Here is a 23,400-nt window from a genome sequence, read left to right on the forward strand (position 1 = left end):
ATCAGGTTAAAGATGCTGGTTTTAACTTTCAAAGCCCTATACAGCCTAGGACCCTCGTACCTACGGGACCACCTCTCCTGGTATGTCCAACGGAGGACCTTACGGTCTTCAAACAAAAACATCTTGGAGATCGCGGGCCACAGGGCAGTTAGACTGGCCTCAACCAGAGCCAGGGCTTTTTCAGCTGTGGCCCCGATCTAGTGGAACGCTCTGTCACAAGAGACCAGGGCCCTGCGGGACTTGACATCTTTCTGCAGGGCCTGCAAGACAGAGCTGTTCCACCAGGCCTTTGGCCAGGGCACAGTCTGACCCCCTCCTTTGGTAACCCTCACAGAACACTAGCCCAATGGTTGCCATTAATTTGATTCTGAATTGATTTTAGAATGAATTGATTTTAGAATGCTGTGTTACTTTTATTGTTGTTAGCCGCTCTGAGCCCGGCTTCGGCTGGGGAGGGCAGGATATAAATAAAGTTTTATTATATTATTATTCTCTTCTGCAAGACTTTCCGCATCTTAGGACACTGGCTATCCCACAGGGCCAGTGAGAGTCAGGGTGAGGGAGAAAGTTATTTAGTTCCCATTTCAATGCAAATCTTCCTACACTGCAGGGGGTTTCGGCTAGATGACCCTTTGGGGTCCAATCACACTTGGCCAACCTTTCCTCCCTCACCTATCTGCTTCACAGATAGCCCAAACCTCCCCTCCCCTCCCAGCTCACAAATTGGTAAACTGCTCTCTGAAGTGCCTCCACCCTCCATTAAACAGCTCACCTGCCCCTGTCATGCTGGAGTTGGTGTGGCCGCCTAGTGGCGACCATGTGAACTGCAGCGTGACGACCAACCTCACATTCTTCTGTACAGTCATACCTCATGTTGTGTTAGGTTCATGTTGCGTCTTTCCGGCTTGCCGCGCGTGTTCTGAGCGCTTCGCACATGCACAGAAGTGCTCTATCACGCTTGAACAGAAGCGCTGCTCTAGTTGCGGACTTTTCAGGGTGCAAACGGCACCCCGGAACGGATCGTGACAGCAACTAGAGGTCCCACTGTCTTAGAGGAAGATTATTCACAGTAATGTGCAAAAAATGCATTCTTGTTTGGGGGGGGGCGGGGGAGAGAGAGACATAGCTTGCAAAAATGGTTATACTAGCTTCAAAAAACTTCTTCCCTCCTGGACCACTTGGAAATTGCTGAGGGTCTTTGCTTAGCGATTCTGCCCCTCCCCCCCCCCCGCTGCTGCAACCACCCACTGTTCAGCAATTGTAACGAGCTGTGCTACATACAGACTTTTATATATATATAAAACAAAAAAGTTATATGAGATTAAGATTTTAACACAGTGAAATACCAAACAAAAGAAGGAATAAAGAAAATAAATAAACAAATTAGAGTCTCCCTTGAAGCCCAACCGAAGGAAACTCACAGGTCGGGGGGGGGGGTCTGTGCACAACGATTTTGGTCACCCCTGTACTTAAATTTGGGGGGGAGGGGAGAGACGCATGTTGCACGAAAATAATTTTTTAAAAAAAATATTTTTCAACCCTTCTAGTTGGGGTGGGAGGGGGGGGGAATGTTGCAAGAAGCAAAAGTTGACAGGTTAGTTCCCAGTGTAAGATCTCCTAACTTACCCAGTTCAGAGACAAATAAAACATCAAAAGGTTCCTTTGCTCAGTCCAAGTGCCCCCCCCGCCCCCCGCCCCCCCCCGCACAACCTCCATTTAAGCAGACAGGCCTTAATTAGATTCCAGAGCTTGCATACTGAAAAGCCCCAGCCACGTAGACTTAGGGGAGCCCGGATTATCCTAAATTGCTACTGAGACTTTATTTTCCCCCAAGCCTGCAGCAGCCACTTAGATCAGCTGCAGGTGGACTTTTGAGAAAGAGAAGAGTTGTCCCCCCCCTTCTCTCCAGCCAAAACCATCCTTTGCAATCATTTATATGCAAATCCTGAAAGGAGAGGGAGAAAGGGAAGGAGGGGAACCGCAACCTTTTCATACTTTAATAAATGGCTCTTTAAAGCTTCTCTGGAGCCCGGCTCCCCTCCTTTTAAACATAAATGTTCTATTTAAGTTGCTTCAAAAGGTCACATCTCAATTGTTCTCTCTTAACTCAAAGCCTCAATTGTTGGTCTTGGGGGTTTGTTTGGTTTTTAAAAGGAGGGGAGAGGCAGAGGGGAGTGGCTGTTGCTGCCCCCTAAAGGCTGGTACTGGCTATTGCAGGGGCCACATGCCTTTTTGGGAGAACCTTGTAGGAGCCACAGCATAGCTGTCAACTTTGAAAATAAGGGACCAGCAGCCTTAGGGATTTTAGTCAACCAGTTAAAAGGGACCAGGTAATTTTGGAGAGCAGCACCGGGTTTTAGCCCTTCGTTTCCAGAGGTTGCTGCTCAAGACACCCGCCGATGAAACACTGCAATTAAATAACCACAAGCAGCAACCACTTTTCGCGCAAAACGAAGTCCAAGCTACGAAGATGCTGCTGCAGTTCTGTATCTTTTCTCTCGTGCTCCAGCTGCAGCTCTCAGTTCTATCAGGTGGGGCGGGAGGAAGCGGGGGGAAATAGCGGCCGAAGTAAACCCACCGGATCAGACCATCTACGCTAGTCTACCGCTACAAATCTATGGGAGAAGTGATTGCGTCCCTTCCCTTGTAGCCCTTGGAACATCTGCCCGCGCCTCCGCCTCTTCCTCCTCTCTCTGAACTGCTTTCTCTATGGCTGCCCTCGCTCTCCTCTCAAGGCTCCTCAGCAATTCATAGGCCATGCCAGGCTGCCCATCTCATCCGGGTCCTTCGGCGGCGCAGCCGCAGTACTAATGGGAGTGGCGGTGACGGGCAGAGGGGAGGCCCCAGGCAGAGACACTGCCACGATGAGGATGGCGGCGGAAGGGCCTGAGGCTCCTGCCAGTCCTGGCGGGGGGGGGGCTCCCAGGGGCTGAGGCTGGTGAGAGGAGGCCAGAGGGGGACGGGACGGGCAGCCAAGCAACACAGTTGGAGCCCCCCTCCTCCCTGGGAGGTTGGGAAGGAGGGAGAGGAGCTGCTTCCTTTGAAACCTGGGAAATTTAAGGGACATCATCAATAAGGGACAGCAGCGGTACACGGCGCTGGGATAAGGGACTGTTCCTCCAAATAAGGGACGCTTGACAGCTATGAGCCAAGGGCAGAGCGACACATGTAAATTTTACATTTTGGGCATCACATGGCAAGATGCTGTCTCAGACAAAGCTGCGCTCTCCCAAGCCCATCTTGGGAGATGGCAGGATCCTTTGGCAGTACAAAGGTGTCTGCAAACAAGACATGAAGCAGCACCAATCCCTCCAGGTGAGAATCCCTTGCAGACAATTGCCCTGGAGACAGGTGGTCAAGTCGTGCATCGATAGCAGTGACCAGAGGAGGAATGACCGCTGGGAGCAGCGCAGAGAGAAGGAACGCCCTAGTGCATCTGCAACAGCACCACCAGACACCTTCGCTTGCCCGGCTGCAACAAAACATGTCCCTCCCACATCATTCTCTACAGCCAGGCTTGACCTCACCCTCAAAGGCACATTCCTCCACTGTCTCCCAAAGCAGACGGAGGACAACCAACAGGGAGCTGGTTTCTGCAAGCACACCTCTCCATCCAGCTTTGGTCTGGGTCAGGCATCAGCAAACTTTTTTTTTTTTTAATAATCCTTATTACTTTTCAAACTTACACAAAAAGAAAAAAGAAAAGAAAAGGCAGGAGAGAAAAAAACAAAATAGAGCAGACAAGAAAAAAGAACAAAAGAAAAAACAATACAATAAACAATACAAAACACAACCTTAACACTGAACTAAACAAAACAAATCAACAACAATTTTAAAACATATAACATGCCATTTCATTACTCTATCTTTCATTCTCTTATTTCATCGACCTCCTCTCACCTCCCTTTTTGTATTCCACTTCTGTTACTTGTTTCAGCAATTCCTTTCCATCTTTCTCTATTTTTATCATTATGAATATCTTAACATATTTTTAACCTTATTTTCCATTAGGGATCAGCAAACTTTTTCAGCAGGGGGCCGGTCCACTGTCCCTCAGACCTTGTGGGGGGGCCGGACTATATTTTTTTGGGGGGGGGATGAACGAATTCCTGTGCCCCACAAATAACCCAGAGATGCGTTTTAAATCAAAGGACACATTCTACTCATGTAAAAACACGCTGATTCCCGGACTGTCCGTGGGCCGGATTGAGAAGGCAATTGGGCCGGATCCGGGCCCCAGGCCTTAGTTTGCCTACCCATGGTCTGGGTAGTTAAAGACCACAATTTTGCATATCTAAAGGTGATGCCCTGTGCCGTAGAAGAAATGAGGGGGCCTTTCTGCCCTGTCACACATAGGTGCTACATGGGAGAACCATGTGCAGGTGTGTGTGTGTGTGTGTGTGTGTGTGTGTGTGTGTGTGTGTGTGTGAAGCTGGATGCTGAAAACTGCAGACAGTGAGACGTGTTTGCTCTGCACTGGACTGTGGGGCTGGAGACCTAAAAGAGAAGCAAGATCTCTGGGGCTGTTAACCCTATGAGCCTCTCCACCCCATGCTTAGGTTGTGTATGAGACCTGGCATGGTGTAGCCACACGAGGACCCAGGAGAGATGAGGGTTCAGATCCCTCAGCCACTTGAAGCTCTCGGGGTGAACTTGGGGGCCAGTCATCTCTCTCTCAGCCTAACCAAAATGTTATTTATAAATAACCAACAAATAGACAGGGTTGCTGCAGAGAACCACCTTGAGCCCTTAGAGGAGGGGTCAGCAAACTTTTTCAGCAGGGGGCCGGTCCATTGCCCCTCAGACCTTGTGGGGGGCCAGACTATTTTTTTGGGGGGGGGGTGAACAAATTCCTATGCCCCACACATAACCCAGAAATGCATTTTAAATAAAAGCACACATTCTGCTCATGTAAAAACAACAGGCAGGCCCCACAAATAACCCAGAGATGCATTTTAAGTAAAAGGACACATCCTACTCATGTAAAACACGTTGATTCCTGGACCGTCCACGGGCCGGATTGAGAAGGCGATTGGGCTGGATCCAGCCCCTGGGCCTTAGTTTGCCTACCCATGCTCTAAATGTTAAGTCGTGGGTGAACATATCAGACGACACAGCGATTCTTCAAACAGCTCTTGTTTATTCACAGGCCAGAACTGGACTGAATAGTTCAGCCAACCTGCTTATATAGAGCTCCACTACAAAGCAACAGTAACAACTTTCTGTAACTATCCAATCACTGAACGTCACTTTCAATTCCTTATTTGCATATGTGGACCTGAGTGAAAACTATCTACAGTATCCCCCTGCTGGCCCAGGGTGAGAACTCCAGTACATAACACCAAACCTCCAACCACCACGGCTCTCATAATTAACCATTGCACAAAGACTGTTTCCCGCCGATTCGTTTAACGGACACAACATGCGCCTTTCAGCAACTGATACATGCATTGCGCTCAGGTGTCCAAAGCAGCTGTTTTGCTCCACATGCATCCATCCAACACCAACTTCACCCCCAAAACAAGCCGATGGAGGGGGAAGATGCAAGAATGTTGAATACACAGTCTTCTAATATCTATTTTTTCTGACCACAGTTAACTTGTAAAATAAGCACATTACAGGAAAATGAAACTGGGAAAGCAATTACCCTTGAGAGAGAAGAAAGCGGGCGGGGGTAAGCCAGGGAGGGGGAGAATGCAAACATTTATCCAAATTGGTCTCCAGCTACAGACTGCGGCACATAGAGTATGTCTGCGGACAAACACCGGCTCCCTCAGCCTGAATGCAAGATGAGCATCGCAACCCCATAGTCGCCTTTGACTGGACTTAACCATCCAGGGGGCCTTTACCTTTTACCTTATGTAGAGAGAGACAGACAGACAGACAGACAGACAGACAGAGGTTTGCAGGAAGATAAAAAGAAAAAGGAGCTCGCAGCAGCAGCATTGAGACATTTGTTATTTTTTTTAAAAGAACATTTTGGACCCTGCAGGTGTTGGGATTGGATGTTAAAATTAACAACACATCACAGGTGGGCTGCTTTCGGAATTTCAAAACACAATATATCCAGCGGCTGAGATGGTATCAAGGCAAAGGAGAATTCCTGCCCTGGACTGGATTCCACCCTCCCAGCCACTTTTTACAACCCCCAAAATATGGATTACAAAATAATATGCAGTTGAACATGTTGACGATTAGGATCCACGGAGGGGATGAGGTGGGGGGGGGGAGGAAGTCTCGAGATTCAGAGTAATTTCTCTATATGGGTGTGTATTTGGTATGGTTATAAATTTATATTTGTAAAATCAAATAAATGGTTTTCATGAGGGAAGTTCCAGAGCCGGAAAGAATAAAAAATAAAAGTGCTCAGGTATGGAGCTTTAAAAGAAGAAGACACCTGAAGGCAGCCCTGTTTAGGGAAGTTTTTAATTTGCGATGTTTTATTCTGTTTTTAATCTGTTGGCAGCTGCCCGGAGTGGCTTGGGGAACCCAGCCAGATGGGCGGGGTATAAATTAATAATAATAATAAGGATCATGCCTGGAAATAGCTCTACTGCTGAATAGGCAAACGGCATTAGGGTTTTCCGCAGTGTAAGGAGGGCAGCTGCTCCCCCCCCCCCAATCAAGTAAATAAATAAAAATACTTAACTGACCAAATGCATCACAGATAACTCAGTTCTGCCCCCAAACATGGAGTCTGTCCACCACCCCAAAAAAATAAATCTTGGCTATGCCCATGACACAGACCTGTGCCTAGAATATGTGGCACAAAGGATGGGCCCTACCTGTAACAAATTGGCCAGGATTCAAAGCCTCATGCCTCTCCATGAGTAAAAGGACAACAGTCCCCATTGCTCTTGCCAGTCCCCATCCTCAAGAGGAACGATCTCCTCCCTAGATCCCTAGGCTTTGGGGATTTGAATGGGAGAGCCACCTCACCTGCACAAGGAATCTCAGGAGTTAGGGAGCAGAAAGTGTTAGATGGCCGGAGTTGGAGGAGAATGTTACACGGACCAGGGCAAATTCAAGGAGGCACAAGTGGTTCACAATCCAAATTAAGCCGAGGTGTAGACAGGTGCTTACCTTCCCCAGTGTCGAAGCAATGATTCTTCAACATCCTCTTAGTTATAGACCAACATCTGGAGAGCACCATGGTTGACTGTCGCTACTCAGAACACCAGGGTGGAAGCAATGATTATTCAACATCCACTTCATTGGGCTGGTCATGTTGTGCGGATGCCGAACTGAAAAATGGAAAGCTGGTGGTCAACAAAAGAGGTTCAAAGACTCTCTCAAGGCAAATCTTTAAAAATGTAGTATAAACACTGACAACTGGGAAACACTGGCCTGCAAGAGCTCTAATTGGAGAACAGCCTTGACCAAAGGTGTCATGGGCTTTGAAGACGCTCAAACTCAGAATGGAAGGGAGAAACGTGCTAAGAGGAAGGCACGCTTGGCAAACCCTCACTGTGATCAACTCCTGCCTGGAAACCTATGTCCCCACTGTGGAAGGACGTGTGGATCCAGAATTGGCCTCCACAGTCACTTGTGGACTCACTTTTGAAACTGTGTTTATGGAAGACAATCTTACTCGGCTACGAGGGATCGCCGAAGAAGGAGACTTGTGAGCACATTGTGTTCCATTGTTGGTTTTACTCTCATCCGGGGCAGAAATGATTTTCTCCAGTTTTCATTGTTATCTTTTCTTTCCACTGGGAACACTCTCTTTGCCCCCAAGATCCTTCCACTAATCTCTGGCTTTGCTCATTCCATCCATCTCCTGCAAATCCTTCACCTCCAATTTGCATTTTCTGGAATATCTGCTTCTCAACACATTGCAATTGTTGTCCTCTGCCCCCTCCTCTGCAGGAACATCCCCTCCCCCTCTCTTTTGTAATTAAAGGAGGGGGGGGATCTATCTCACCAGGGGAAACCAGCATAACCTGAGATCGTAACATTTTTCTAATCTAAATAAAAGTTTAAATTTTGAAAAGGCGGGAGGGGGAGGGAGGGGAGGGCCAAGGCAAAATGTAACTAATTACATCTTGGCGTGTTAGATCATAAATCACGTAATTATGGTGGGAGCAAGCACAAATAGACAAAGAACAGACCACACAAATTCTTATCTCATTACAGTTTAATTAAGAATTATGTTAGAGCATCATCTTTTTAATTATCACAGACCCCCCAGACGATTTCAAATCTCTCTCCCACCCCACATCCCCCATTTTAAAAAATACATTTTAAAGGCACAGAACAAGGAAAAGCTACCCTTCTCAAGATGGTCACTAAATGCATTTTGCAGTTTGCTCTGGGGTCGGGGGAGACTTTAATGAAATCAGGCCTCCCTACACAATTTTTATTTTTTTATTTTTTTAAAAAAAAACCCCTGATAAAGTGAACTTTCCAAAAAAGCAACATTTGTCTTCCGTCAGCTAATAATCTTCCAGACAGATGGTGGTTTGGATTTGGGAGACGTGGGGGCAGCAGCAGAGCAGAGGGAGGAAGGAGGAGGAGGAGGAAAAAAGACTTTACACTTCTGTGATTAGAGCAGTGTTCCCCAGCCTTGGGCCTCCAGCTGTTTTTGGACTACAACTCCCATCATCCCTTGCTAGCAAGACCAGTGGTCAAGGATGATGGGAATTGTAGTCCAAAAACAGCTGGAGGCCCAAGGTTGGGGAAGACTGGATTAGAGGATGAGGCAGAATTCCCTGGGCCAAGTTTCCAGGAGACAGTGAATTAGGGTTCCTAGCCCTCTAGGGCTGACCCAAAGCCCTCCAGGTTTGCCTGGACCCCTCCAGAGGGCAGCTGGGGGCCTCAATCTCCAGGGGGGCAGACAAATTACAGTATAGAGACTCGGGGTGGGGGACTTTCCTCCTCTACTCCCTTTCTCCCAATTAACTTCCATCTCCAGGGCCTGCTCCAGGGTCTCCCTGCAATGACATCTCCAGGGATTGTCCCCAAAGACTCTGGGTTGGGCCCTGAAATCTCTGGGTCTGGGATGCTCCTAACCTGGAAACCCCTACAGTGAATTAAGGTCACTCCATGAGCACTCCGAGACCTCCAAGACTGTATTTTACAAAACCAGCGTGGTGTAGTTGCTAGTGCATCGGACGAGGACTGGGGAGGTAGGAATGCAAAAAAACAAATAAGTGATTCTCAACTGCACAGATTTTCCCATCTACAGGGAAGGAGACATAGTCATCAACTGTGTTGCATGGAAAAGGATCCAGATTCAATCTTTGTCCTCTCCAGGCAGGGCTGGGAGAGAGAAACCCCCATCTAAACCCTGGAGAGCTTCACCCTTCATTTTTTTTAATGATATTTTATTAAATTTTAACAATAAAGAAATTGTAAAACAAACAGTAGAGAAAACACAAGAAAAAATACAAAAACACAAAAGTACGAGAATACAAAAAATGTAGACAATTAACATAAAAAGAAAAAAAAACAGAAAAACAAAAATCCCTCTTTTTTGTCTTCACCTCTTTAGTTAACTTATTTTCCTGACTTCCTCACGCCTCCCTTTTTTGTATTCCACTTTAAAAATTAATTCAGCAAATTCGTTAACTTCAAACTTTCCTCTAACATCAGTCCATTCTTACATAATCTTTACCTTATTACTAGAACCCCTTCATTTCATTTCAATGTCATCAACATTCAAAAATTTTACAGTGTTAAAGAAGCTGAAGGAACATTCTTTCACCTCTGGTGGACTTGCCCTAGAGTGAAGGCTTTCTGGGAAATGATATATAATGAGCTGAAAAAGGTATTTAAGTATACCTTCCCTAAGAAACCAGAGGCCTTTCTTTTAGGCATTGTCGGCCAGAGTGTGCAAAAGAAGGATCGAACCTTTTTTATGTATGCTACAACAGCAGCAAGGATACTCATCGCCAAAAGCTGGAAAACTCAAGATTTGCCCACACTGGAAGAATGGCAGATGCAACTGATGGACTATATGGAACTGGCAGAGATGACTAGCAGAATCCGAGATCTGGGAGAAGAACTGGTGGAGGAGGAATGGAAGAAATTTAAGGACTATATACAAAAATATTGTAAATTGTATGAATGTTAAGAAAGATGTAAGATTAGCAATAGAATAGCTCCAACAAATTAGCTACAAGGAATACAAATCTAATTGTAATTGAAAGAAAAGACAAATTTTGGATAAATTGTTATAACTAAGTCTTCAAAAGAGTGATTTAAATTCTAAAATCTGAGATTTAATATTGGAAAAATATATTATATGAATTGAAACAAGTTAATAATTTGCTAGTAAAATTTATGAGTTTAGGATGCAGGAACAAGAGATGTGAGGAAGTCCAAAGATGAGAATGAAATGTGGATATTGGAAAATACTATGTTATTATGTATGTTTTTTATTGTGTAAACAAAAACTTAATAAATATTATTATAAAAACACACAAAAATTTTACAATGTTTCTGTAAATAGATTTTAAATTTCCTCCAATCTTCTTCCACCGACTCTTCTCCCTGGTCTCGGATTCTGCCAGTCATTTCCGAGAGCTTCACCCTTCAAATACTGCTGGACTCTAAATCCCACAAGCCCCGGGACAGCAGAGACAATGGTTAGTTATAGACCAACAGCACCATGTTAGCTGCCTCTACTCAGTACACCAGTGTGGAAGCAATGATTCTTCAATATCAACTTCGCTGGACTGGTCATGTTGTTCGGATGTCTGATGATAGTCTTCCAAAGCAACTACTCTGTTCTGAACTTAAAAATGGAAAGCGTAATGCTGGTGGTCAATAAAAGAGGTTTAAAGACTCTCTCAAGGCAGATCTTTTTTTAAAAAAGTAGTATAAACATGTCCACAGTGGGGATATTGGTTTCTGGGAGGGACTGGATCCCGGTGAAGGTTTGCCAATCTTGCCTTCTTCTTAGCGCGTTTCTCCCTTGCGTCCTGAGTTTGAGCGTCTTCAAAGCCCACGACACCTTTGGCAAAGGCTGTTCTCCAACTGGAGCACTCGCAGGCCAGTGTTTCCCAGTTGTTGGTGTTTATACTACACTTTTTAAGATTTCCTTGAGAGAGCCTTTGAACCTCTTTTGTTGACCACCAGTATTACGCTGTCCATTTTTAAGTTGGGAATAGAGTAGTTGCTTTGGAAGACGTTAATCAGGGCATCTGAACAATATAACCAGTCCAACAAAGTTGATGTTGAAGAATCATTGCATTGACACTGGTGATCTTTGCTTCCTCCATTACACTGGCATTAGTTCACCTGTCTTCCCAAGTGATGTGTAAAATTTTTCGGAGACACCATTGATGGAATTGATTTCTTTATGGAGGGGTGAAACCGATGAAACAATCCATTATCACAACTGGAGACCTAGAAGTTCTATTAGCAGGGCTCTTTGGCACTTCCCCCATGGCATGAAGGAGATGAAATTCCTCACCACCTTTGCAAAGTTCTCTTTCTAGTTGATTTCTAGGGGAATCATGCCTCACAGTGATGGAGGAGGCCTCATTGTCAGAGCACCTGCTTCGCGTGTTCAAGGCTCCCAGTTCAATCCCTGGAAACTCCAGGTAAGGTTGGGAAAGAAATCCTGGAGAGTCAGCAGAGGTAAAACTGAGGCACATGGACTTGGTGGCCCTTGCTTCTCTTAGAACCATGAGAACTAGAACCTAGCTTTATTTGAAGTGGGGTGCGGGTGGCACTGTGGGTTAAACCACAGAGCCTAGGGCTTGCCGATCAGAAGGTTGGCGGTTCAAATCCCCGCGATGGGGTGAGCTCCCGTTGCTCAGTCCCTGCTCCTGCCACCCTAGCAGTTCAAAAGCACGTCAAAGTGCAAGTAGATAAATAGGTACCGCTCCGGGGGGAAGGTAAACGGCGTTTCCGTGCGCTGCTCTGGTTTGCCAGAAGCGGCTTAGTCATGCTGGCCACATGACCCGGAAGCTGTACGCTGGCTCCCTCGGCCAGTAAAGCGAGATAAGCGCCACAACCCCAGAGTCAGCCATGACTGGACCTAATAGTCAGGGGTCCCTTTACCTTTACTTATTTTAAGTACAGTGGTACCTTGGGTTAATTTGTTCTGGAGGTTTGTACTTAACCTGAAACTGTTCTTAACCTGAAGCACCACTTTAGCTAATGGGGCCTCCTGCTGCCGCTGGAGCGCGATTTTTGTTCTCATCCTGAAGCAAAGTTCTTAACCCGAGGTAATATTTCTGGGTTAGTGGAGTCTGTAACCTGCAGCGTCTGTAACCTGAAGCCTCTGTAACCTGAGGTACCACTGTAGAGGGAGTTGCAGCTCAGCAGCAGGGTCCGGAAGGACCAGTCCCTGGTATCTCTTTGTAGGGCTGGAAGCCCTGGAGGGCGGCTGCCACTCAGGGTTGGCAACACTGAGGTAAACTGGGCTGATGACCCGAGTACAGGCAGCTTCATCTGCTCACAAACCTCTGCCGCCTTCTGCCAGCCAGATAAAATATTCAGCTGCAGTAGATAGCAGTGAGACCAGACGCTCCACGCCTCATTGGCTGCCAAAAAATTTCAGATTAAGTCAACATCTGAAGAGGAAAATCCCAGAAGTGACTGTATTTATTCCCCCCCCCTTCCCCCCATTTCCTTCCCTGGATAAAATCTCGAGGGAAATGAAATAGAGCCTGTACTTTATCTCTCTCCCTCAACCTGAGGGATTGTTTACAACCAAATGCAGGCTTTATGTCGAAATATTCTGGTTTTCCTTTTGAGGCGGATGCTTTGGGAATTTTCGTTTCCTTAATTCTTTGGGGTTTGCCCCATTCCCCGTTAAATGAGGAAGGAATTGCTCTTCCACACGGAGGTCAAAGGATTGATTTGAGCCGCGATCGGGATCATGACCAGCCAGGACCTTAAGGAGAAGCCACCTGCCCCTTCACAAATCACAGCACTCCAAGCAGTGGGCTTCAGGACCCTCTGGGTCACGGCCTGATCCAAGACAGGTCAAAACAGAAGCACTACCAGCATGCAGATCTATGGCAGAAGGTTAAAAATGAGTCCCCAAGTGCATGTCTGGGGGACGGGGGTGGGCAGGTGTGGGGGACTCCCTGGTCCTGAATGGGGTCACTGTGCCCCTGAAGGACCAGGTGCGCAGCCTGGGAGTCATTCTGGACTCACAGCTGTCCATGGATGCACAAGTTAATTCTGTGTCCAGGGCAGCTGTCTACCAGCTCCATCTGGTACGTAGGCTGAGACCCTGCCTGCCTGATCCCTGTTTTGCCAAAGTGGGACATCATGACCTGGTTATCTCTCATTTGGACTACTGCAATGCGCTCTATGTGGGTTACCTTTGAAGGTGACCCAGAAACTACAACTAATCCAGAATGCGGCAGCTAGACTGGTGATTGGCAGTGGCTGCCGAGACCATATAACACCGGTCCTGAAACACCTACATTGGCTCCCAGTTATGTTTCCGAGCACAATTAAGTGTTGGTGCTGACCTTTAAAGCCCTAAATGGCCTCAGTCCAGTATACCTGAAGGAGCGTCTCCATCCCCATCGCTCAGCCCGAACACTGAGGTCCAGCTCCGAGGGCCTTCTGGTGGTTCCCTCCCTGCGAGAAGTGAGGTTACAGGGAACCAAACAGAGGGCCTTCTCGGTGGTGGCACCCACCCTGTGGAACGCCCTCCCACCAGTGTAAAAGAGAACAACAACTACCAGACTTTTAGACTACAGCTGAAGGCAGCCCTGTTTAGGGAAGCTTTCAATGTTTGATGAATTACTGTATTTTTATATTTTGTTAGAAGCCACCCAGAGTGGCTGGGGAAGCCCAGCCAAATGGGCAGGGTATAAATTATTTATTATTTATTATTATTAATTATTATTATTATTATTATTATTATTATTATTATTATTATTATTATTAGTGCTGGGTCTGAAAAGAGTAACAGAATAATAGAGCCAACTTCAAGGGCCCAGGGAGCACCAACACAGTTGGAAGGAGCCATGAGGGTCACCCAACCCAACCCAAAATGAATCTTTTGCCCAACGTGACAAATAACATAAGAGCTGTTCTCACAGTGGCCAACCGGGTGCTTGCAGTAAACCTACAAGCGGGCCCCGGGCCCAAGAGCCCCTCTCCCTTCCTGGGAGGCAACAAGGCTCATTACTGCTGCTGAGCATGGAGGGAGAGCCTAGTCCCCATAGCTTCAATAGTCATCTTCTATTTCGCAAATTTTCCCAATCCTCTTTTAAGTCGGTGGCCATCACTTCCACTTGTGGGAAGGAGTTCCATAGTTAAACTAATTTAACACAGTTTAAGGCAGACCACTATTCCTATTTCGCAGGAAAACACACAACTCGGGTGTCATAAGGTGCACCTCTGGCCCTCGTGCCCTGCTTGAAGGCTTCCCAGAGGCATCTAGCTGGCCACAAAATGGTGGGCAAGATAAGGACTGATTTAGCAGGGCTCTTCGTGTGTTCTTAGCCAAGAATCTAGGAGGACTGGACTCCCCCATCAACATCAGGAGTTCACGTAGCCAGCATGACTAAGCCACTTCTGGCACAATGGAACACCGTAACAGAAACCAGAGCACATGGAAACGCCATTTGCCTTCCTTCCTATTTATCTACTCGCACTGGTGTGCTTTCGAAGTGCTAGGTTGGCAGGAGCAGGGACAGAGCAATGGGAGCTCACCCCGTCATGGGGATTCGAACCACCAACCTTCTGATCAGCAAGCCCAAGAGGCTCAGGGGTATAGACCACAGCGCCCTATTCCATTACAATGGGTTTTCCCCCAAAGCTGATTATACTCACAGAGGACATACAATGAAATTTACAGATCTAAGTTAGCAATGCACATTAATTTCAATGACTCACATCTTCCTCACCTGCTCGATTTCTGCTTGTCAGAAGAATGGTAAATCCAGAAGCTGTACGTGATGCACCTCTGTGGGGAGTGAGTCCCACAGCAGAGGGGCTGCCACAGAGAAGGCCCTCTCCCTCTGGGACAGCCACTGAGGGCAGAGGTATTGCCCATAATGTCCCCTCTGTCAATCTCATCACCCAAGATGGTCTGTAGTGAAAAAGGTGGCATTTCAGACATTGGGGGCCTGGGTTGTTAAGGAGTTTAAACCCTGAAGTGAGCACCTAGAATTGGGCCCACAAACAAACTGGTAACCAGCGCAGCTGTTTCAAATCAGGGTTTATTGTAGGATCTACTGTAAATGGAACCCCAGCTAGCAATCCAGCTGCTGCAGTTTGAGCCAATTGAAGTTTCTAAGTTGTCTTTAAGGACTCAGCTACAGAAGCTAGGCAAGCCCCAAGCATACTTACTTCTCGCAAAGGCGTTTTCAAGTCTTCCCCAATGCAGTAGTGATCCAGAAAGTAAGTCTCCTGTAAATAAGTTTCCAGTGGACCTAAAGTTTTTCAAGAATGCCAGGAAGACGGATTTGCTGCTTTAGTTACAGGTCAGTTCATGATGTCTGCACACACCAGTTAAGAGACATATGCCCAGTGACCATACTGAGAGGTATGGCGCTGTGGTCTAAACCACTGAGCCTCTTGGGCTTGTTGATCAGAAGGTTGGCAGTTCAAATCCCCGCGACGGGGTGAGCTCCCGTTACTCTCTCCCAGCTCCTGCTAACTTAGCAGTTCGAAAGCACGCCAGGGCAAGTAGATAAATAGGTACCCCTGCATCAGGAAGGTAAATGGCGTTTCCATGTGCTCTGGTTTCCGTCACGGTGTTCCGTTGCACCAGAAGCAGTTTAGTCCTGCTGGCCACATGACCTGGAAAACTGCCTGTGGACAAACACTGGAAAATGATATGAGTGCTGCAACCCCATAGTCACCTTTGACTGGACTTAACCATCCAGTGGTCCTTTACCTTTTTTATCTATCTGGCAGGTGTAGGTACATATTAAGTGGGCACCCTGATTTGCTGTGAAGGAACATTAAAGTGAGTAGACAGCCTTAAAAGTTATCATCCTTGGCTCAGTCATACCTCTCTTCAAGTCACACACAGGAAAAAAGGGGGCGTTGAAACAAAAAACACCCAACACACCTTTTAAATTCAAGTGGCTATACCAACAAAAGGAGATTAGTAGCTTTCTGCCTCAGTTAATTACCCAAGAAATATCAGCCCTGCCAGGCAGGCAAAGCAAAACAGAGATAAATCCACGCCAGAGCTGGGTGCTGCTTCATCTTTTTAAAGGCAATTAACTCTTAGTTATTAGCTTTTAATTAGGGAATAATAATGACACCATTAATACAGTTTATTAGACTTGTCACTAGGCAGCTGTTCCAAACAGATTTTGTTATCAGATCCTGGCAGATTTTTGACTGTTGGTGCTTCCTTTAATTTATACGTTATCTGATTGAATTTGGTTGGGGGTGTGGGCGAAGGGGCGGGCAGGGAAGAGTCTGTGTGCATTTGTGTGTGAAAAGGAGCAGGCTTTGGGGTGTCTACAGCCAGGGGAGGACCACAGCTGGGTGGGGGGAGCTGCGTCACATGCAATAGGTCACAGTTCAATCTGCAGAATCCAGAGTTGAAAAGGGTCAGAAAGGAGGTGGGGCCCTTTGCACATTTCTCTCCCCAAGGGCGAAAACACAGGCTCCCCATCCCCGAAACACAACAGCAGTGGCTCTTACCTGAGAGTCAGGGAGAGCTCTTCATTCAGGCTGATAGCAGAACAGGTTTAGCAGCAAGCAGAGGGTCCAGAAGGTCAAGGTTGAAAGGTCCATGAGCAAGGAAAGAAGTTCGCAACTGGAAGTACGAAGACGTTCCAACATGTGACACTCACCATCCTGCCAAGCTTTTAAAGATGGAGTGATGAGCTCATGAAATTCTCTCCCCCCACCTACGGTTCTGTCATGCAAGTGAACGAACATTAGTTCATTTGAGCAGGTGTCCTATAAAGGTGGCACCTGGTTTTCAGCAACAAGGCTGTGTTTGGCCCCCTCTGCATTCAGCTCCAGCTCTTCCTCTATAGCCTGCCCCCCTCTGGCTGGTCAAAGTCCTCCCCACTCCCCAATGAGACTCCTAGCGGATAACCTCCCATCTCTACCCCTGTGTGCCGCCTTCCAGACCCTCCCCCTTCTTTCACCTTCCTCCTCCAAATGGAGCTTCCAAGCTATGCCCAATCATTAAAGCCTACTGGATCACGCCAGTGGTCCACCATAGTCCATCATCTTGTTCTCACCACGGCAGAACAGATGCCTGTGGGGAACCTGCAAGCAGAGCCCTCCTCTCCTGTGGTCTATAATCATAGAATAGCAGAGTGGGAAGGGACCCCAAAACACATCTAGTCCAACTGCCTGCAATGCAGGACTCAGCTAAAGCATCCATGATGGATGTCCGGTCAACCTCTGCTTAAAACCTTCAAGGGACGAGAGTCCACTACCTCCCAAGGGAGTCCATTCCACTGTCGAACGGCTCTTACTGCCAGAAAGTTCTTCCTAACGTTGAATCAGAATCTCCATTCTTGTAAGTTGAATCTGTTGGTTCAAGTCCTACCCTCCGGAGGAGGAGAAGACAAGCTTGCACATCTTCCTTGTGACAGCCCTTGAGATATTGGAAGATGGCTCTCATATCTCCTTCTTTTCCAGGCTAAACAGACCCAGCTCACTCAACCATTCCGCATAAGGCTTGGTTTCCAGACCCTTGATAATCCTGGTTCCCCCTCCTCTGCACATCTTCCAGCTTGTCAATATCCTTCTTAAATTGTGGCTCCCAGAACTGGACACCAGGTGTGGTTTGACCAAGGCAGAATGTGAAGGGATCCGTGACCATTAGGTCCAGTCGTGACCGACTCTGGGGTTGCGGCACTCATCTCACTTTATTGGCCGAAGGAGCCGGCGTACAGCTTCCGGGTCATGTGGCCAGCAGGACTAAGCCGCTTCTGGCAAACCAGAGCAGCGCACGGAAACGCCGTTTACCTTCCCGCCGGAGTGGTACCTATTTATCTACTTGCACTTTGACGTGCTTTCAAACTGCTAGGTGGGCAGGAGCAGGGACCAAGCAACGGGAGCTCACCCCATCGCGGGGATTCGAACTGCCAACCTTCTGACTGGCAAGTCCTAGGCTCTGTGGTTTAACCCACAGCGCCACCCACGTCCCAAGGCAGAATAGACCGGTACTATTAATTCCCTTGATGCAGTCCAGAGTAGCATTAGCTCTTTTTTGCTACTGCATCACACTCTTGATTCCACTAAGACTGCTAGATCCTTTTCACATGCCCTACCAGAAAGCCATGTGTCTCCAGCAACAGGCATTTAGAACTGTTACTCCTTCTGAGTGGAGGCAGAGAACAGCCCTCCTGGCTAGCTCTTACAAACTGGTCAGATGAAAGGGCAATAGTGCAAGAGAGAACCCGAAATGACACTGCAGAGTTCGCACAGAGCTGAGAAGCTGATTGTGTATTGATTATGTGCTGTATGCGCACTCTTTGTCCTTAAATCGCCACAATGAAGCTCTCTGAATACGAAAAATCTGGAACTCATCAGAACTCAGTCCGGGCACCTCTCAGGTGGGAGCCATTGCCATTATAAGAGAACAAAAGGTTTGGGCACTCAAAACCTCGGAAAGAGGGCGTGGCTAGTAGTGAAATCCTCTCCTTGGGAGCAGAGGTGACAATTCCCTGGGTGCCTGAGCACCCACAAAATTCCCCATGGAGGGACTGGGCACCCACAAATTTCGGTGCCAGGGCCATGCACGCTACATGGCACCCAGAGTCGCGGGGCCAAGTTGGCGCTCCTGCTTGGGAGGGTTAAGATTCCCCAGGAGATCCAAGGCTGTTGACAATCCCACCGACACGGGGAGCTAAGAGACCACCTCTCTTAGCACACACACCGCCCGGTACCTGGAAGGTCTGCAGAGGAGACAGATCAGCTCATGACGGGTCTGTCTGATGCCCCCCCTACCCCCAAGGCAGCACCCAATTCCCACAGATCTGGGCCCCCTCCTTCCCTCTGCCATAGCTGCACCCTCTCCTGTGCTGCTGCCATGATGCTGGCAGGGGAAAAGCTCTGGTAGTAGCCCAGCAGTTGGGGGGACAGGGTTGGACCTGCCCCCCATGGCAAATGGCTTCACTTTGCCTCATTGGTGGGCTGCTCCTGGTTCAGGATTACACCACCCCTCTCCTTTTTTTGGAGCAGGGTTTTTGGCTTATTTGTTTTCCAGAACAGCAGTTGATGTCCCCATGGTATCAATGAACAAAAGAAAACTGATTTTGTTTTTAGATCTGAGCGGATTGAAATAAGCAAATGACCTTCTCTTTCCTACCTACAAGAAAGGGGGGGGGAACAGAGGCAAGGTTTCCCCCTCCCCATTCTCTCTCTCTCTCTCACTTTTAAAGAGATGCCTTGAGTAAGTTGTTAGCAGCAATCCAGCGATAACCATGTCATTCTCTTGCCAGGGGATTAATTTCTGATTTTACCGCTGCTCTTTATCACACAGACAGCTCTGAAAGGCACAAATTTTCCACCCCACAATGGGCCTGTCACAATGACAATTATATTTAATAGCGGGTGGCTTTCGTTCTCTCCCTTTTAGGGGCTTCCGATTATGGCAGTAAATAGACGTGCTTTAGGAGGAGCTGCAGCCTGACAAGGTGTGCAGACAGGCTGGCAATGATGCCCCACTACCACCCGGACCTGTGGGGAACACAACACCTTGGCAGAGGTCTTGCTGTAAGAGATCTTGTGTGTCTCCCTCCCCTCTCCTCCCCAAAAGAGAAGGGGAAAATGCAAAGCCAACAAAGATGACTTTAGAAAGCAGTGTGAGGGGTTGGTTAAGGGTGGTGGGGAGAACTGGCAAGTCCACCTAGCCACTTGCTGTCCGTATTTAGGGCTAGCACCGACCTCCCTTTGGAGAGTTGTTGTACTGTGTATTAAGATGATGTACATTATCCCTATGAGGATTTGTGTACCTGCTTTAAATATATGTTTTTCTCACCTGAGAAAGGGTGTGGGGACATGTCCTCTTGCCCTCTGCTGACCACAACACCGTATCACAAGGAAAGCAGACTGGTCATGGCTTGGCACAGCTCCCAGAGAAACGAGTGACACACAACCTGACAATATCACAGGAGCCCAGGGTAAAGGTAAAAGGTAAAGGACCCCTGGACAGTTAAGTCCAGTCAAAGGTGACTATGGGGTTGCGGCGCTCATCTTGCTTTCAGGCCGAGGGAGATGGCGTTGGTCCACAGACAGTTTTCCGGGTCATGTGGCCAGCAGGACTAAACCACTTCTGGCGCAATGGGAAACCGTGATGGAAACCAGAGTGCATGGAAACGCCGTTTACCTTCCCGCCGGAGTGGTACCTATTTATCTACTTGCACTGGCATGCTTTCGAACTGCTATGTTGGCAGGAGCTGGGACAGAGCATCAGGAGCTGACTCCATCGTGGAGATTCGAACAGCTGACCTTCTGATCGGCAACCCAAGAGGCTCAGTGGTTTAGACTACAGCGCCACCCACGTCCCATGTAGGCCCAGGGTGCCTTATAGAGAGTTGGGTCCATTTAAGCGCAGTATTGCCTCTACTGACTAGTGATGACTCTTCAGGGTTTCAGGCAGAAGATATTCCCAGCCCTGCCTAGAGATGCTGCCCGAACCTTCTGAGTCCAGGGCTTAACTGAGTGTTTGTCATGCTCCTAGCAGGGTGCAGATGATGGCAGGCAACAGAGAATTTCTGCAGGGCAAGCTTGGTTTGGTACACTGTGGAGTTGTCAAGCAGCCTTATGTTGTGCCCTCTGCCTTCTCCGAGAGGAGCAGAGAATTTCATAGAATCATAGAGCTGGAAGAGACCACAAGGGCCATCGAGTCCAACCCCCTGCCAAGCAGGATTTCGACAGGTGGCTGGATGGAGTCATCAACTCCAAACCCTGAGGTCTCCTCCCAAGTTTGGAAAATGCCGCGCCCCCCAAGGAGAACCATGCTTTCAGGAATCTCCCCGCCAAAAACATCCAAGGTCCAGAGGACTCAGGGGTCATGGTTGGAGGAGACAAGAGACATCCAACAGCTGAGATATGTGGCACAGCCATATTATTCAGGCCAGGTCTGGGTTGCCCAGTCTCAAGAGGGACATCACAGCAGCCGGAAAGGGAAAGCAAACATGAGCAAGAAGGTTGGGATACTTTCCCAGTGGGAACAGGCAACTACACTGGGGGCTTTTCAGTTTAGAAGTGACTAAGGAGGAGTGCGATGAGAATTATATTATGATGATGCACAGGTAAGGCAACATGGAGGGGGCAGATGCATTTATTCCGCCTTCGCTGTGCTAGAATTTGGGGACCGTCCAAGAAAAACGATAAGTGGGGTATTCAGGGCAGACAAATGGGACTAATGACACATTGGCTATTCGCAACCTTCAGTTTCAGAAGCCACAATGCCTCTGCTGGGAAATGTCCCTCCTCTCCTCCACTTTGGCCTTAGACAAGAAGATAGTTGGGCTTGGAGCAACAAAACACAAAATTTTGGAGAGAAATCTTCCCTCTTCAGGGAGGGGACAACTCTGGGCCACCCCCCCCCCCAAGGAAATCCCTGAGTTCCCCATCATTAATTATAGAGGGGGAAGGGGGGAACTAAAACAAAACCCTGTAAGCAAACCCTGATAGATAGCTAGAGATGTATCACACACAGACCACTAGCAAATGTGAATTCAGTGGAGGGGAGGGTTGGCAAGGAAGTGAGGGGGATTTGCTAGAGCTCCCTCCTAGGGGGGCCCTTTCCCCAAAGAAATCACAAAAACATTCCAAAACTGGTAAGTGTATTAGAAAAAGAAGAAGTGGGGTGGATGGGGGATAAAACAGAAACAACAACCAACAAAAAGAAAAGATGTTCTACAAAAGCCAGGTTCACGGCATAAGCAGAAACAAAGGTCACCATCTGAATATATTTTTTGTGGGGGGGGGGCAGGGGAGAACAACATTTTTGTTTCCTTTTTTTGTACAATTTAAATATACACAATAAATACAGCAATGGTGATATTTCAGTCAGCATTTATCCATACAGTGGAGCCCACCATGCCCCTCTTCTCTTGCAACTAACCCCTCCTGAACAAATGCACCACTCCCCTCCCAGAGATTATCAAAAAAAATAAAGAGGCAGCTCCATTCACGCCCCCCCCCATACTGACTTGAACTATGCCAACCCAGTAACCAACACAAATTGTTTTTTTAAAAAAATGTCCTTTATACAAGCAGTGCTACCCTTTATGCCATTTTCTTCTTCCAGGGAGGGGGGAACCTCTGCACACATAGTGTTTGTGTGTTGAGGTGAGACAGGGGAACACAACACAGAGGAAAGTTTCAGCTGCCTTCTGATTCTCCATGGCAAGGAAGTTTAGAAACTGCTTGCTAAGATCCTGTTTGTCAGTTAAGTTTTGGGTTTGATTTTCCCCCTGGGGGCCGAGAGTGTGGGGAGGGGGGAAAAATGAAACGATGTTAGTGAGATGAAAGCTGGGGGGCTTCCAAGCTCACCTTTACCTGTCTCTCTCTTCCCCTTCGCTAACCCGGCAGACAATCTTATTGGCACCCATCAGTGAGGAAGGGTAAAAAGCAGGGTCCATTACGGAATGCATCTTGTAGAAAAGATTCTACAAGCTCCTGGAGGAATCTTCCATTTAAATACTTCCTTTTCTTCTTTGCTTAAGCCATGTGACACGGATGCACACCCAAAGAGTGGGAAGGGACAAGGCCTGCAACTTAAAAGACACAGAATGCCGTGTTTGCCAGCACTAACAGAACCTGCGTGGAAATTCTAACATGCCAGGCTCTCCGTCTTGTGCAAATGATAAAGCCAACGCATAAAGGCAAGTCAGGGCGAGGGGTGGCCCCCCCCACCTCCCACATATGGATTGAACATCTGCAAAGGCTAATGTAGCTGGAAACTTTATCAGGGCCCCCAACTTGCTTGTCTTGGTTCCTCCTCAAAGCCCCAAGAAATTCAAAGCCTTTGTCTCAGGAAAGGGTGTTTCCAGAAGCGGAAAACGCCGTGGGAAGAAGCCCTCTCCCACACCCACAACCAAGGAAGAGCTTCTCAGTAAACGGTGCAGTGAGGGCAAAATTATTTTTGGTACAGATCATACTTGGGACCATTTGAAGCATGCGGCAAACCCTGTATACAGAGTACAGGCTAACCTCTTCTCCCCCACCCCTCCAAAAGGGTTGATTTGTGCAGCTATCAAGTTGCCGGAACTAAGCAAAAGCAAGCTGTCACCAGTTCAGGCTGACCCAAGACATGCTGTCATGTCTCGCTCCTGCTAAAATAACTTCGTCTGCACAGGGAATTAAGACCACCCACCCGGCCAACGTAGTAACAGTTCATTTGACTACCTCCTTCCATCACCTGCTAAAGAACTGCCAATTGACTTATGCCACATATCCAAAACCCCTTGCTTACGCAATGCCAGGGAGATACTATGCAACCTTCCCAAACGCCCAACACAAAATTTCCCAGTGGTG

General features: G+C 47.6%; 1 protein-coding gene across 1 annotated transcript in view; it reads right to left on the minus strand.

The window, feature by feature from the left end:
- Positions 1-21,687: 21,687 nt before the first annotated feature.
- The window catches only part of KDM4B (lysine demethylase 4B), a 183,642-nt gene continuing 181,929 nt past the window's right edge, over positions 21,688-23,400 (minus strand). Inside the window, exon 23 of the transcript XR_014559696.1 lies at positions 21,688-22,068. The gene's annotated coding sequence lies outside the window, so the exon portion shown is untranslated. The remainder of the gene's footprint in view (positions 22,069-23,400) is intronic.

Source organism: Podarcis gaigeae, assembly GCF_964106915.1.
Source record: "Podarcis gaigeae genome assembly, chromosome: 18".
NCBI classification, from domain to species: domain Eukaryota; kingdom Metazoa; phylum Chordata; class Lepidosauria; order Squamata; family Lacertidae; genus Podarcis; species Podarcis gaigeae.